Raw genomic sequence first — 14733 nt, forward strand, 5'->3', positions numbered from 1 at the left:
TGGAACGTATCACAAGGCTAAAAGAGATGACGCCGGAAGATGAGCCCCTCAGGTCGGAAGGTGTCCAATATGCTACTGGGGAAGAGCAGAGGGAATTTCCAAGTAGCGCCAGAAAGAGTGAAGCGGCTGGGCCAAAGCCGAAAGGACACTCAGCTGTGGATGTGTCTGGTGGTGAAAAGAAAATCCGATGCTGTAAAGAACAATATTGTTTAGGAACCTGGAATGTCAGATCAATGAATCAAGGTAAGCTGGAGGTGGTCAAACAGGAGATGGCAAGATTGAACATCGACATCTTGGGAATCAGCGAACTAAAATGGACAGGCATGGGCGAATTTAATTCAGGTGACCATCATATCTACTATTATGGGCAAGAATTCCTTAGAAGAAATGGAGTAGCACTCATAGTCAACAAAAGGGTGGGAAAAGCAGTACTGGGGTACAATCTTAAAAATGATAGAATGATCTCAGTACGAATCCAAGGCAAACCATTCAACATCACAGTAATTCAAGTCTATGCCCCAACCACTGAGGCCGAAGAAGCTGAGGTTGATTGGTTCTATGAAGACCTACAACACCTTCTAGAACTAACACCAAAAAAAGACGTCCTCTTCATCATAGGGGATTGGAATGCTAAAGTAGGAAGTCAAGAAATCACCGGGATAACAGGCAGGCATGGCCTTGGTGTACAAAATGAAGCAGGACAAAAGCTAATAGAGTTTTGCCAAGAGAACATGCTGATCATAGCAAACACTCTTTTCCAACAGCACAAGAGGCGACTCTACACATGGACGTCACCAGATGGTCAATATCGAAATCAGATTGATTATGTCCTTTGCAGCCAAAGATGGAGAAGCTCCATACAGTCAGTAAAAACAAGACCTGGAGCTGACTGTGGCTCAGATCATGAGCTGCTTCTTGCAAAATTTTGGCTTAAATTGAAGAACGTCGGGAAAACCACTAAACCGTTCAGGTATGACCTAAATCATATCCCTGATGAATATACAGTGGAGGTGAGGAATAGATTTCAGGGATTAGACCTGATAGACAGAGTGCCTGAGGAACTATGGACGGAGGTCCGTAACATTGTTCAGGAGGCAGCAACTAAATCCATGCCAAAGAAAAAGAAATGCAAGAAAGCAAAGTGGCTGTCTGATGAGGCTTTACAAGTAGCTCACAAAAGAAGGGAAGCGAAAAGCAAGGGAGAAAGGGGAAGATATACCCAACTGAATGCAGAGTTCCAGAGAATAGCAAGGAGAGACAAGAAGGCCTTCTTAAGTGAACAATGCAAAGAAATCGAGGAAAACAACAGAATGGGAAAGACTAGAGATCTCTTCAAGAAAATTGGAGATCTCAAGGGAACGTTTTGTGCAAAGATGGGCATGATAAAGGACAAAGAAGGCAGGGACCTAACAGAAGCAGATGAGATTAAGAAGAGGTGGCAAGAATACACAGAAGAACTATACAGGAAAGATCTGAATGTCCCTGATAGCCATGATAGTGCGGTCACTGAACTTGAGCCGGACATCCTAGAGAGTGAAGTCAAGTGGGCCTTAGGAAGCATTAGTAACAATAAAGCTAGCGGAGATGACATTATTCCAGCCGAGCTATTTAAAATCCTAAAAGATGATGCTGTTAAAGTGCTGCATTCAATATGCCAACAAATCTGGAACACTCAACAGTGGCCACAAGACTGGAAAAGGTCAGTTTACATTCCAATTCCAAAGAAGGGCAACGCCAAAGAGTGTTCAAACTACCGCACCATTGCGTTCATTTCACATGCCAGCAAGGTGATGCTCAAAATCCTACAAGCTAGGCTTCAGCAGTATGCCAACCGAGAACTACCGGAAGTACAAGCTGGGTTTAGAAGAGGCAGAGGAACTAGAGATCAAATCGCCAACATTCGCTGCATCATGGAGAAAGCAAGAGAATTCCAGAAAAACGTCTATTTCTGCTTCATTGACTATGCTAAAGCCTTTGATTGTGTGGATCACAACAAACTGTGGCAAATTCTGAAAGTGATGGGAGTACCAGACCACCTTACCTGTCTCCTGAGAAACCTGTACAAGGGTCAAGAAGCAACAGTAAGAACCAGACATGGAACAACCGATTGGTTCAAAATTGGGAAAGGAGTACGACAAGTCTGTATATTGTAACCCTGCTTATTTAACTTATATGCAGAGTACATCATGAGAAATGCCGGGTTGGATGAATCAGAGGTCGGAATTAAGATTGCTGGGAGAATTATCAACAACCTCCGATATGCAGACGATACCACCCTAATGGCAGAAAGCGAAGAGGATCTAAAGACCCTCTTGTTGAAGGTGAAAGAGGAGAGTGCAAAAGCTGGTTTGAAACTCAACATTAAAAAAACTAAGATCATGGCATCTGTCCCCATCACTTCCTGGCATATAGAAGGGGAAGAAATGGAAGCAGTGACAGATTTTACTTTCTTGGGCTCCAAGATCACCGCAGACGGTGACTGTAGCCATGAAATTAAAAGACGCTTGCTCCTTGGGAGGAAAGCTATGGCAAACCTAGACAGCATAGTAAGAAGCAGAGACATCACCTTGCCGACAAAGGTCCGTCTAATCAAAGCTATGGTTTTCCCAGTAGTAATGTATGGCTGTGAGAGCTGGACTATAAGGAAGGCTGAGCGCCGAAGAATTGATGCTTTCAAACTGTGGTGCTGGAGAAGACTCTTACGAGTCCCCTGGACTGCAAGGAGGTCAAATCAGTCCATCCTAAAGGAAATCAACCCTGAGTGCTCATTGGAAGGACAGATAGTGAAGCTGAAGCTCCAATATTTTGGCCACCTAATGCGAAGAGAAAACTCCCTGGAAAAGACCCTGATGCTGGGAAAGACTGAAGGCAAAAGGAGAAGGGGATGGCAGAGGATGAGATGGCTAGATAGCATCACCGATGCAATGAATATGAACTTGAGCACACTCCGGGAGAGAGCGCAGGACAGGAAGGCCTGGCGTGCTATGGTCCATGGGGTCACGAAGAGTCAGACACGACTGAACGACTGAACAACAACAACAACAATCATGTTCCCCTCTTACTCACCTTTTTTTCTAAACTAAACAATCCCAGATGTTGTAACCTTTCCTCCTAGGGGAGTTTCTCTAGCCCCTTGATAATTTTAGTTGCCCTTTTCTGCACTTTTTCCAACTCTACAATATCCTTTTTTTAGGTGCGGTAACCAGAACTGTACATAGTATTCCAAGTGTGGTCGCACCATAGATTTGTATAAGGGCAGTATGATCTTGGCAGTTTTCTTTTAAATGCCTTTGCTAATTATGCCTAACCTGGAATTTGCCTTTTTCACAGCAGCTGCACACTGGTTCAACATTTTCATCGAGCTGTTCACCAGAACCTCAAGATCTCTTTCTTGGTCAGTCACCACTAGCTCAGATCTAGCTTATACTTGAAGATGGGATTCCCCCTCACACACAACTTTCCTCTTCCACCCCACCCCTGCGTATGTTACCTTGGTGTCCTCCATCTTCAAGCCCACCTCAAGTATGAGCCAAGCTAAGGAGAAAGTTGCTTGAAGATGCTTGAGTACAACAAGGTAAAGTGGGGGAAGGGAAAAGACTTTAGTTCCTCTCATCCATGCACTCCTTTTCATGTAAAAATAATAACTAAAGACACATACAAACATTTTATATGTGAATGGAGCAGACAAATTAATAAAATCTCACTGTGTCAGTTAGTTTGGCCCTCAAGGTATTGGTAACATGCTAGAGCAGACTTCCCCAAGCCAGTACTCTCCAGATGTGTTATACTATGATTCTCATCAGCCCCAGCCAACATCTGGAGGCTACCCAGCTGGGAAAGGCTGTTCTAGAATTGTGGACACACGGACACACACACACACCAATGGTTAGTGACCACTATTGCTCTCTTTATGCTTTAACAGTCCTTTGCATGTCTACTCAGAAATAAAGCCCACTGAATTCAATGGGACTTACTCCCAGGTAAATATTATGTACAGGATTTCAGCCTGAAACACTTGTTTTCCGCATGGCCCATAATTTCAAGCTTTTTAATTGTCTTGTTCTATTTTTACTGTTATTATTTGCCATGAGAGAGGCAGAGACAAAGAGAAAGACAAAGAACTGATCTCCGTTGCATTTGTCCACGAATGCTTATGCCAGATCAAATTTGTTGTCTTTAAGGTGCCACAAGGCACTTTGTTGTTTTTGCAGCAAGAGACTAATATGGCTGCCCCTCTGGAGATTAATTACTTTATCACCTAATCAAACTCGTTCCACTTCAAAATAATGTGCAGTATATAAAATAAGTAGGAATTACATGTCCAGAACAGGTATATATGCATGGGGAACATCTCTGTGAACTAGTATCCCCCCCCCCCCGGTAAACACAAACACACACACATTAGACAAGGCTGGACAGCCATCTGTCAGGGATGCTCTGACTTGGATTCCTGCATTGAGCAGGGGGTTGGACTCGATGGCCTTGTAGGCCCCTTCCAACCCCACTATTCTATGATTCTATTCTATGATGCCCCACAACGAGACAAGGGGGAAAGAGAGGGGAAGAACATGTGTGTCCTTAGTTGTAATTAGAAAAATTAATTGGATGCAGTTCGGATCATTTTTTTCTGCCCCCCCAAAATGCCGCCTGATTTTTACAGCCGAAGCCTGGAATAAACAGACCTCCCCCCCACCCCTGCCACCCCTTCCCCTTTATCCTTTCCTGGTCTGTAGTTCTGCATCTGCTCTGCTGGCATTGTCTCCACTAACAGCCATACTGATCTGGAAGCTTGAGCCAGGAAGCAAATGAAGGGCCTACATTGATACCACTGATCCCGCCTCAGCCCAGCATAACGGGCAACTGTTTCTTTCTCCTGTTTTGGTAGATGAGTCAAACAGATTGTGCAAAATTTGGTTGTTGCTTCTGAAAACAAGATAGTCCTGTTAACTGTGGGGGTCTTTTATTACCAAACAAACGACGAGGGCTGCAGACTTCCCAAACGCAAAACTTGTCTTTTATGGAAAGTGCTTACTTCCAAGAACATAGTAAACAAGTGAATGAAGCAAGTATTGCCTGTACTGTCCCTGTCCCAGCCCCTTTTCCAACAGCCAACTCAGCTGTGTGCTGCTCATGCACAGGAGAAGCTATCCTCAAAAAACCATTGCTGACCTTAGGAGTCCCTAAGTGGCACTCTTGCCAATGTGCATTTGGGACTGCAGTTATTCCGGCAAATGCATTTACAACATGTTCGTCGCATGGCCAGATACATTCTTCGTATGCTCAAGAGTGGGGGCCCTTTGCTTGTTAGTAGACCACCCCACACTCAAACTTTGGCATGGGCCATTAAACCAGGGGTGGGAACTTCTGGGGGTTGGGGGGCCACATGGCCCAACCCCACCCCACAGAACCCACCGGAGACCGCTGTGCTGTCACCACTGAAATGGCCATTGAATTTGCAGTGGTGGAAAAAGCAGCAATTTTCCAGGGAAACCACACACACGATCCCTGTGAGCCTGGCTTCCTGGGAAAATCGCCACTTTTTTGCTGGCACAGCAGCAAATTTGGGGCAGATGAGAGGCCGCAAAACCAGCCATGGGGGGCCTGCAGGCCATGTGCTGCCCACCCCTTAGTTAAACAGATGAAGAAACATACCATCATGTAGCAGGTCATGATGGGAAAGAGCTTCCCTGCCCGAGACCCCGCAGAGCTGCTGCCAGTCAGAGTAGACAAAACTGGGCTAGATGACCTGAGATAAGACAGCATCCAATGATCATTTCATTTATTAATTATATGTCTATACCCCCCATAGCTGAAGGTCTCTGGGTGGTTCACAAAAATTAAAAACCATTAAAATACATTATAAAAAGTACAAAAACCATTTACATAAAACATATAAACGGACAGCACACACACAAACAACATATATCTAAATCCAATTTTAAAACATTGAGCCAAGGACAATCCAGGACCTGATTAAAAACTCATTATATGCTGCCAAATGCCTGAGAGAAGAGGGCAGTTTTAACCTGTCGCCAAAAAGATAACAATGGCTGCGTTTGGATGTCACTTTAAGCCATAGTGGCTTAATAAGCTACTCACATGAGCTTGTTTTTTGAAATAGTCCATGATGCCCCGCCACAGGACCAGGCTAATAAGCTACTGTGCAGACGTAGCTTATGAAGTATGTAGCTTGTTGTTGTTGTTGTTCAGTCGTTCAGTCGTGTCTGACTCTTCGTGACCCCATGGACCATAGCACGCCAGGCCTTCCTGTCCTGCGCTCTCTCCCGGAGCGTGCTCAAGTTCATATTCATTGCATCCGTGATGCTATCTAGCCATCTCATCCTCTGCCATCCCCTTCTCCTTTTGCCTTCAGTCTTTCCCAGCATCAGGGTCTTTTCCAGGGAGTTTTCTCTTCGCATTAGGTGGCCAAAATATTGGAGCTTCAGCTTCATTATCTGTCCTTCCAATGAGCACACAGGGTTGATTTCCTTTAGGATGGACTGATTTGACCTCCTTGCAGTCCAGGGGACTCGTAAGAGTCTTCTCCAGCACCACAGTTCGGAGGCATCAATTCTTCGGCGCTCAGCCTTCCTTATAGTCCAGCTCTCACAGCCATACATTACTACTGGGAAAACCATAGCTTTGATTAGACGGACCTTTGTCGGCAAGGTGATGTCTCTGCTTCTTACTATGCTGTCTAGGTTTGCCATAGCTTTCCTCCCAAGGAGCAAGCGTCTTTTAATTTCATGGCTACAGTCACCGTCTGCGGTGATCTTGGAGCCCAAGAAAGTAAAATCTGTCACTGCTTCCATTTCTTCCCCTTCTATATGCCAGGAAGTGATGGGGACAGATGCCATGATCTTAGTTTTTTTAATGTTGAGTTTCAAACCAGCTTTTGCACTCTCCTCTTTCACCCTCAACAAGAGGCTCTTGAGATCCTCTTCGCTTTCTGCCATTAGGGTGGTATCGTCTGCATATCGGAGGTTGTTCATAATTCTCCCAGCAATCTTAATTCCGACCTCTGATTCATCCAACCCGGCATTTCTCATGATGTACTCTGCATATAAGTTAAATAAGCAGGGTGACAATATGCAGCCTTGTCGTACTCCTTTCCCAATTTTGAACCAATCGGTTGTTCCATGTCTGGTTCTTACTGTTGCTTCTTGACCGTCGTACAGGTTTCTCAGGAGACAGGTAAGGTGGTCTGGTACTCCCATCACTTTAAGAATTTGCCACAGTTTGTTGTGATCCACACAATCAAAGGCTTTAGCGTAGTCAATGAAGCAGAAATAGACGTTTTTCTGGAATTCTCTTGCTTTCTCCATGATGCAGCGAATGTTGGCGATTTGATCTCTAGTTCCTCTGCCTCTTCTAAACCCAGCTTGTACTTCCGGTAGTTCACGGTTCGCATACTGCTGAAGCCTAGCTTGTAGGATTTTGAGCATCACCTTGCTGGCATGTGAAATGAGCGCAATTGTACGGTAGTTTGAACACTCTTTGGCGTTGCCCTTCTTTGGAATTGGAATGTAAACTGACCTTTTCCAGTCTTGTGGCCACTGTTGAGTGTTCCAGATTTGTTGGCATATTGAATGCAGCACTTTAACAGCATCATCTTTTAGGATTTTAAATAGCTCGGCTGGAATACTGTCATCTCCGCTAGCTTTGTTGTTACTAATGCTTCCTAAGGCCCACTTGACTTCACTCTCTAGGATGTCCGGCTCAAGTTCAGTGACCGCACTATCATGGCTATCAGGGACATTCAGATCTTTCCTGTATAGTTCTTCTGTGTATTCTTGCCACCTCTTCTTAATCTCATCTGCTTCTGTTAGGTCCCTGCCTTCTTTGTCCTTTATCATGCCCATCTTTGCACAAAACGTTCCCTTGAGATCTCCAATTTTCTTGAAGAGATCTCTAGTCTTTCCCATTCTGTTGTTTTCCTCGATTTCTTTGCATTGTTCATTTAAGAAGGCCTTCTTGTCTCTCCTTGCTATTCTATGGAACTCTGCATTCAGTTGCATATATCTTCCCCTTTCTCCCTTGCTTTTCGCTTCCCTTCTTTCCTCAGCTACTTGTAAAGCCTCATCAGACAGCCACTTGGCTTTCTTGCATTTCTTTTTCTTTGGGATGGATTGAGTTGCTGCCTCCTGAACAATATTACGGACCTCTGTCCATAGTTCCTCAGGCACTCTGTCTATCAGGTCTAATCCCTGAAATCTATTCCTCACCTCCACTGTATATTCATCAGGGATATGATTTAGGTCATACCTGAACGGTTTAGTGGTTTTCCCGACGTTCTTCAATTTAAGCCGAAATTTTGCAAGAAGCAGCTCATGATCTGAGCCACAGTCAGCTCCAGGTCTTGTTTTTACTGACTGTATGGAGCTTCTCCATCTTTGGCTGCAAAGGACATAATCAATCTGATTTCGATATTGACCATCTGGTGACGTCCATGTGTAGAGTCGCCTCTTGTGCTGTTGGAAAAGAGTGTTTGCTATGATCAGCATGTTCTCTTGGCAAAACTCTATTAGCTTTTGTCCTGCTTCTTTTTGTACACCAAGGCCATGCCTGCCTGTTACCTGGTGATTTCTTGACTTCCTACTTTAGCATTCCAATCACCTATGATGAAGAGGACATCTTTTTTTGGTGTTAGTTCTAGAAGGTGTTGTAGGTCTTCATAGAACCGATCAACCTCAGCTTCTTCGGCCTCAGTGGTTGGGGCATAGACTTGAATTACTGTGATGTTGAATGGTTTGCCTTGGATTCGTACTGAGATCATTCTATCATTTTTAAGATTGTACCCCAGTACTGCTTTTCCCACCCTTTTGTTGACTATGAGTGCTACTCCATTTCTTCTAAGAGATTCTTGCCCACAATAGTAGATATGATGGTCACCTGAATTTAAATTCGCCCATGCCTGTCCATTTTAGTTCGCTGATTCCCAAGATGTCGATGTTCAATCTTGCCATCTCCTGTTTGACCACCTCCAGCTTACCTTGATTCATTGATCTGACATTCCAGGTTCCTAAACAATATTGTTCTTTACAGCATCGGATTTTCTTTTCACCACCAGACACATCCACAGCTGAGTGTCCTTTCGGCTTTGGCCCAGCCGCTTCACTCTTTCTGGCGCTACTTGGAAATACCCTCTGCTCTTCCCCAGTAGCATATTGGACACCTTCCGACCTGAGGGGCTCATCTTCCGGCGTCATCTCTTTTAGCCTTGTGATACGTTCCATGGGGTTTTCTTGGCAAGAATACTGGAGTGGATTGCCATTTCCTTCTCCAGTGGACCACATTTTGTCAGAACTCTCTGCCATGACCTGTCCGTCTTGGGTGGCCCTGCACGGCATAGCTTATGGCTTCACTGAGTTACGCAAGCCCCTTCGCCACAACAAGGCAGTGATCCATGAAGGGGAGTATGTAGCTACTGTGCCTCATCTGACCCAACCCTCACCCCTTGTTCTGCTGCAGCCCTCCCACCCGAGCAGTGATGCTGTTTCACCCATTTGTTACATCGCAGCAGGAGCTACAAGAAGCAAAATCCTGGTGCGCACCAAAAAAGAAGGGGGCACAAATAAACCCTTGGAAGTTCGCAGGATCGGGACCAAACATCACATGCAGCCTCTCCTAGTCGAGAGGCGCCCGATACACCATCAAAACTCTGCGCAGTCGCCCCAGAGGAGGGAAAATCCTGGGTGCACCAAAAAGGGGGTGACACAAATAAACTCTTGGGGGGTTGCAGGATCGGGACAACAGTTCATAGGCAGCCGCCCCTAGTTGGGAGGCACCTGATGTACCCACAAAACCCTCAATTGTGCATTTTCTCCCGTAGCCATTGCTGGCATAGATGCCTGTAGTGTTTTCAAAAGCTCTATAGCACTATAGTGCTTTAGCGCTAAAATGGAATTGCACATTCCCCACCCCCACCCCCATACACACACACACACACACACACACACACACGGCTGGCAGAGCCGCTTTTTTTCTCCGGCTACTGGAGTATTGTCTATGGCTTTAAAGGCGAAAATCCTGGGTGCCAAAAAGGGGGTGGTGACTGTAAATCCTTGGAACGTCACAGGATCAAGATGAAACTTGGCATACAGCTTCCACACACTGCAGCAGAGTAGTACCACCCGACTTTGCTTTTTCATGGAGAAACAGCAAGCAAAGGGAAAAGGGGGGCTGGGGCTATAACTGCTTGGCAGTTTGCTGGAATGGGGCAAAATTTCACAGGTGAGTTGCCCTCATGGGGAGCCTCCAAAAGCTGTACTGGATAACTGCAATTTCCCTTCCTCAGGGAAAAGTGCAAAAAAGGGGAAAAGGGGGTGGGAGCTATAACTCCTTGTCAGTTTGCTGGAATGAGGTGAAATTGCACAGAGGGGTCCCCTCGTGGGGAGTCTTCAGATGATGTAGTGGATAATTGCACAATTTTGCTTCTTCATGGAAAAGTGACCAGAAAAGGAAAAAGGGGGGTGGGAGCTATAACTCCTTGACAGTTAGCTGGGACGAGGCAAAATTGCACAGGTGGGGACTTCTCATGCTGAGCCTCCAAATGCTGTCATGTATAACAGTGCAATTTTGCTTTTTCATAGAAAAGTGAGCATATTTGTCCCCTATTCCCCCATTTCCCCCTTCCCCCCCCCTTTTCCCCTATTCCACAGTTGCCTCTGTTCCTCTTTATTTTTTATTTTTCCTTTGCACTTTTGTGCATGTCCGAATTTGCACATTTCCACAGTAGCAATCAGGGAAGTCTGTGATTGTGTAACTTTGCTGTAGTGGGATCATGCAATCTGGGAAGGCTAGCATTCTCAGCCGGGGAGGTGGGTATTGTGTTACTTCACAGCTGGGAACGCACAATCACATAAGGCTGCCCAAAAAGGAAAAAGGGGGTGGGAGCTCTATCTTCTTGACAGTTTGATGAAATGGTGCAAAATTGCACAGCTGGGGTCCCTTCATGGGGCCTTCAGATGCTGTAGTGGATGATTGCGCAATTTTCGTTCTTAGTGGAAAAGTGACCAGAGAAGGGAAAAAGGGATGGGAGCTATAACTCCCTGACAGTTTGCTAGAATGGGGCGAAATTGCACAGGGGGGGTGCCTTCATAAGGAGCCTCCAGATGCTGTAGTGGATAATTGCGTCTTCGTGGAAAAGTGAGTTCTTTCCCTATTCTCCTATTTTCCCCTATTTCCTAAGTTGCGCAATTTTAAAGTAGCAATCAGGGAAGGCTTTCATTCTGTAACTTTGGTGTAGCGGGGTAGAGCAATAGTGTGAGGCTGTCATTGTACTAGGGCTTTCAGCCAAATAAGCCATTGTGGATTAAAAAATTCTCAGCAGATGACACAGTGTTATTGTGACATCAGAACCCAGTCAATGTTGCCACCAGTTGGGCCTCATCAGGGAGATAATTCCATAATTCAGGGGGCCACCACCAAGAAGGCCCTCTCCCTTGTTGCCACCTTCTGAGTCTCCCTTGGAGGAGGCACCTGGAGGAAGGCCTTGAATGCTGAATGTAGTGTATGTTTAAATGACGTAGTTCATGTTTAAATTATGACTTGCATGGAATCTACATGAGTGGTTTATTTTGTTATAGTAATGCCTGATGTACGTGTGTGTCACACTCTCCAATATGATATTCTTATGCTATTTCTAACATGATTTTATCACGTTTTTTAATCTCCTTGCAGGTTATGGTATATATTCAGGTGTCTGATAGCTTCTCAGTATTGTAACTTTTCCAGCTGGGAGTGGCCAACAGTGGGTGGGGGTGACAGGGTGAGAGGAGTGATCCTTGGGGTATTCTGCAGGGAAGAAGTGTGGTGTCCTCCATTTCATGTGGTGGCAGCTGTGAACATCCCCCCCTCCGGTCTATTTTTTTTTAGTCTGCACTTGCTGCTTCGGACTTCCACCGCTGCGCACCTGGACACGCACACAACACAATGTTAAAAAAAACAATAGCTTGAAACTACAGTTCTACCACGCGGGTAGATGTGACACAGCATCACACGACTTTAGGGAGGAGAACCACACACGACTGAGTTTACTCCACCCATTTTCTCATACAATTGACAGCATATGGCTCTGAGCATGGCACTCAGTTGCATCTAAAAAATCACATAACGTGCATTATTTCCTACGATGTGCCCTATGAGTCACAATTGCATGAGTAAAATATAGCAGCCCAGTGATGCCCCCATAACGGAAAGGTGCCAGTGTAGATCTTCCCCCTAGTCTAAACATAAGTGGCTTTTAAAACTACACTCCCACTGCTCACGCATTTCTGGAATCCAATCCCAAGTACTGCACATTCAGAATATTTTTGGTTTCTCTTTCTTTCCGTTCCTCTTTTCCTTCCGCTACTTATGGGATCAAGATCAGCTTACTTGCGTGTGTATCGTTTCCAAGGAGCAGTCTAATCTTCAGCCCTTGTCTCCAGTGAGATACTCAGTTTACCAGCTCTGTAACTAAAGCTCATTGTTGCAGCCACAATAATCAAAACATATTGTTTTTCTTTTATTTAAAAAAAGAGTTGCTTTTTAAAATTAGATTTGAATTATATTCCGGGGATGGGGAACCTATACACTATATATGCTGGCTGAGGCTGATAGGAATTGGAGTCCAGCAACATCTGAAAGGGGCACACAGGTTCTCCACCACCATTATATTTCATCATTCAGTGAGAAAAAATAAAGATCCTAAAACAGACAAACACAAGACACACAGAGGAGTGAGTGTGAGTGTCTGAGTATGCGCGCGCGTGTGTGTGTGTTTAACAGAGAAATATCAGCAACAGATCATTACACAAATGCCCAAATATTATTAAACCAATATTATTAAATCAGGTTCAGCCAAATTTAAAATCTACACATTAAGAAAAATTCATCCATGATGTATTACACTGTTTGAGCCCAACGTGCTTTCAACAGTAAGATTTTAAAGACATCTTTTTTTACCCACTTTAGCTCCCCAATTTTACACTTAAAAAAATAAGGTCTACCCTTGTGAAGTCAAACAACATTTTTTGTTTATGTATTTATTAAACAATATAATATCCTGGTGAACACTTTTCTGCCATGTGTGTGTGGATAAAGAATGCATACACTGTTGTAGCCTTTAGAATCGGAGAGCAAATGAAATCATAGTACAAAGCATCTAATATTCTTTTATGAACAATACATAATAATAATAATAATAATTGCAAGGGTGAATCCAAATAGCACCTTTGGAGAGGGGCAAATTAACCCACAGTGGGCTGTTGTGTTGTGGGAACCAGGTCATAGACTGACTCACTCAGACACAACAGCCAAACAGGACACACATACACAGTCAGGGGTGGTTCAGGACATTTTGCTGCCTGAGGAGGACCAGAAAATGCCTCCCATTTCTCACCAGATAACCTGGGCCAGTCACAACCTCTCAGCCTAACCTACCTCACAGGACTGTGTTGTGCACTCATTTACAGGCATGTGCAGTAGAGACAAAATGCATCAAGTACCCCTCCTGGAAATTTGTCTTATGGAGACCCTGGGGAGGGAGCCGGAAGACTGACACCACCTCTCATTACTCATATTAACCATTCAAAATCTGAAAACATCCTGTTGCTTCTCATATCTCCAACCCAGATGCCTCCATCTTCTACATGAACATCAACTCAAATAAACTTTATTAACAGCAAAAAGAAAGAGTCTTGTCGCACCTTAAAAACTAACAAATTGATTCTGGCATAAGCTTTTGTGGACTGTAGTTTATTTCTGCTGCATGGAGTGGGATTTTCACCTTTATATACAGTATACATGGTATGGGGGAATTGTAAACATTGAGATCAGAAGGAAATTAAATGCACAAAGTATTTAATGAAGGAAATGAAGGAAAGTATCCTTCTTTTCATTAAATACTTCACAGTCCCCCTAGTGACTGCATCCCCCCCCCCAACCAAAACAACAACCAACCACTAGCAGATTAAATAACAATGCTGGACTACACTGCAATGATGTCATACACTACTCTCCCTCCCAGCAATATGGGCATAACAACCATAGACTCCTTTGCAGTGCTGACGTAACCCATTGTCGGCCACAGTGCAACACATACACAATAATGCAGACTTTATTAAAATTTGCAGGCGCGTGCTTTAATGGTTACAAATGCTGTAAAAAAAAAGTGATTTTTTTCCCACCCCCATGAAATGAGACTTGAGCTAGAAAGAACACGAATGCCTGTCATTCCTGCTACCCATTGTTTCGGGTTGGATATGCTACTGCCCGATCACAGCTATACTAAACTTCTGGATTTCCCGATTGTTTTCCATGGGCACTATTCCATGAGGGTAGACCAACAAAATGGGGGGCGGTGCGGTTAAATGAACTAGGAAGTCCCATCTGCAGAAAAAAAAACTTCACTCTAAATACATCTCTACAGCCAAATGTTGATCTAGCTGCGACTTCACTCACTGGCTGGCTGAACACACTGAAAGACGGTAGCAGGCTCGTTTCTCACAAAACCATTGGAGAAAATGGTTATCCATTTCTCACAAATGATTGGAATGTGCCTGAATGTTTTGCCTCTTACCTCAGCTTTTACACGGGCTAGAGACTTGCCCTTTTTCTTTGAAAGCTGGGAATCTGGGCTAGCTGGGGCCCTGAGATGTTGGGCTGGGGACTACAGCTCCCTTAGCCTTACAGTTAATCCAGCTATGCCTCTGTGTCCATGCAGAAGCATTTCCCGCTCATGCGTGACGA

This window comes from Heloderma suspectum, chromosome 1, assembly GCF_057233095.1.
Source record: "Heloderma suspectum isolate Gila_16-S chromosome 1, 16-S_ref, whole genome shotgun sequence".
NCBI lineage: Eukaryota > Metazoa > Chordata > Lepidosauria > Squamata > Helodermatidae > Heloderma > Heloderma suspectum.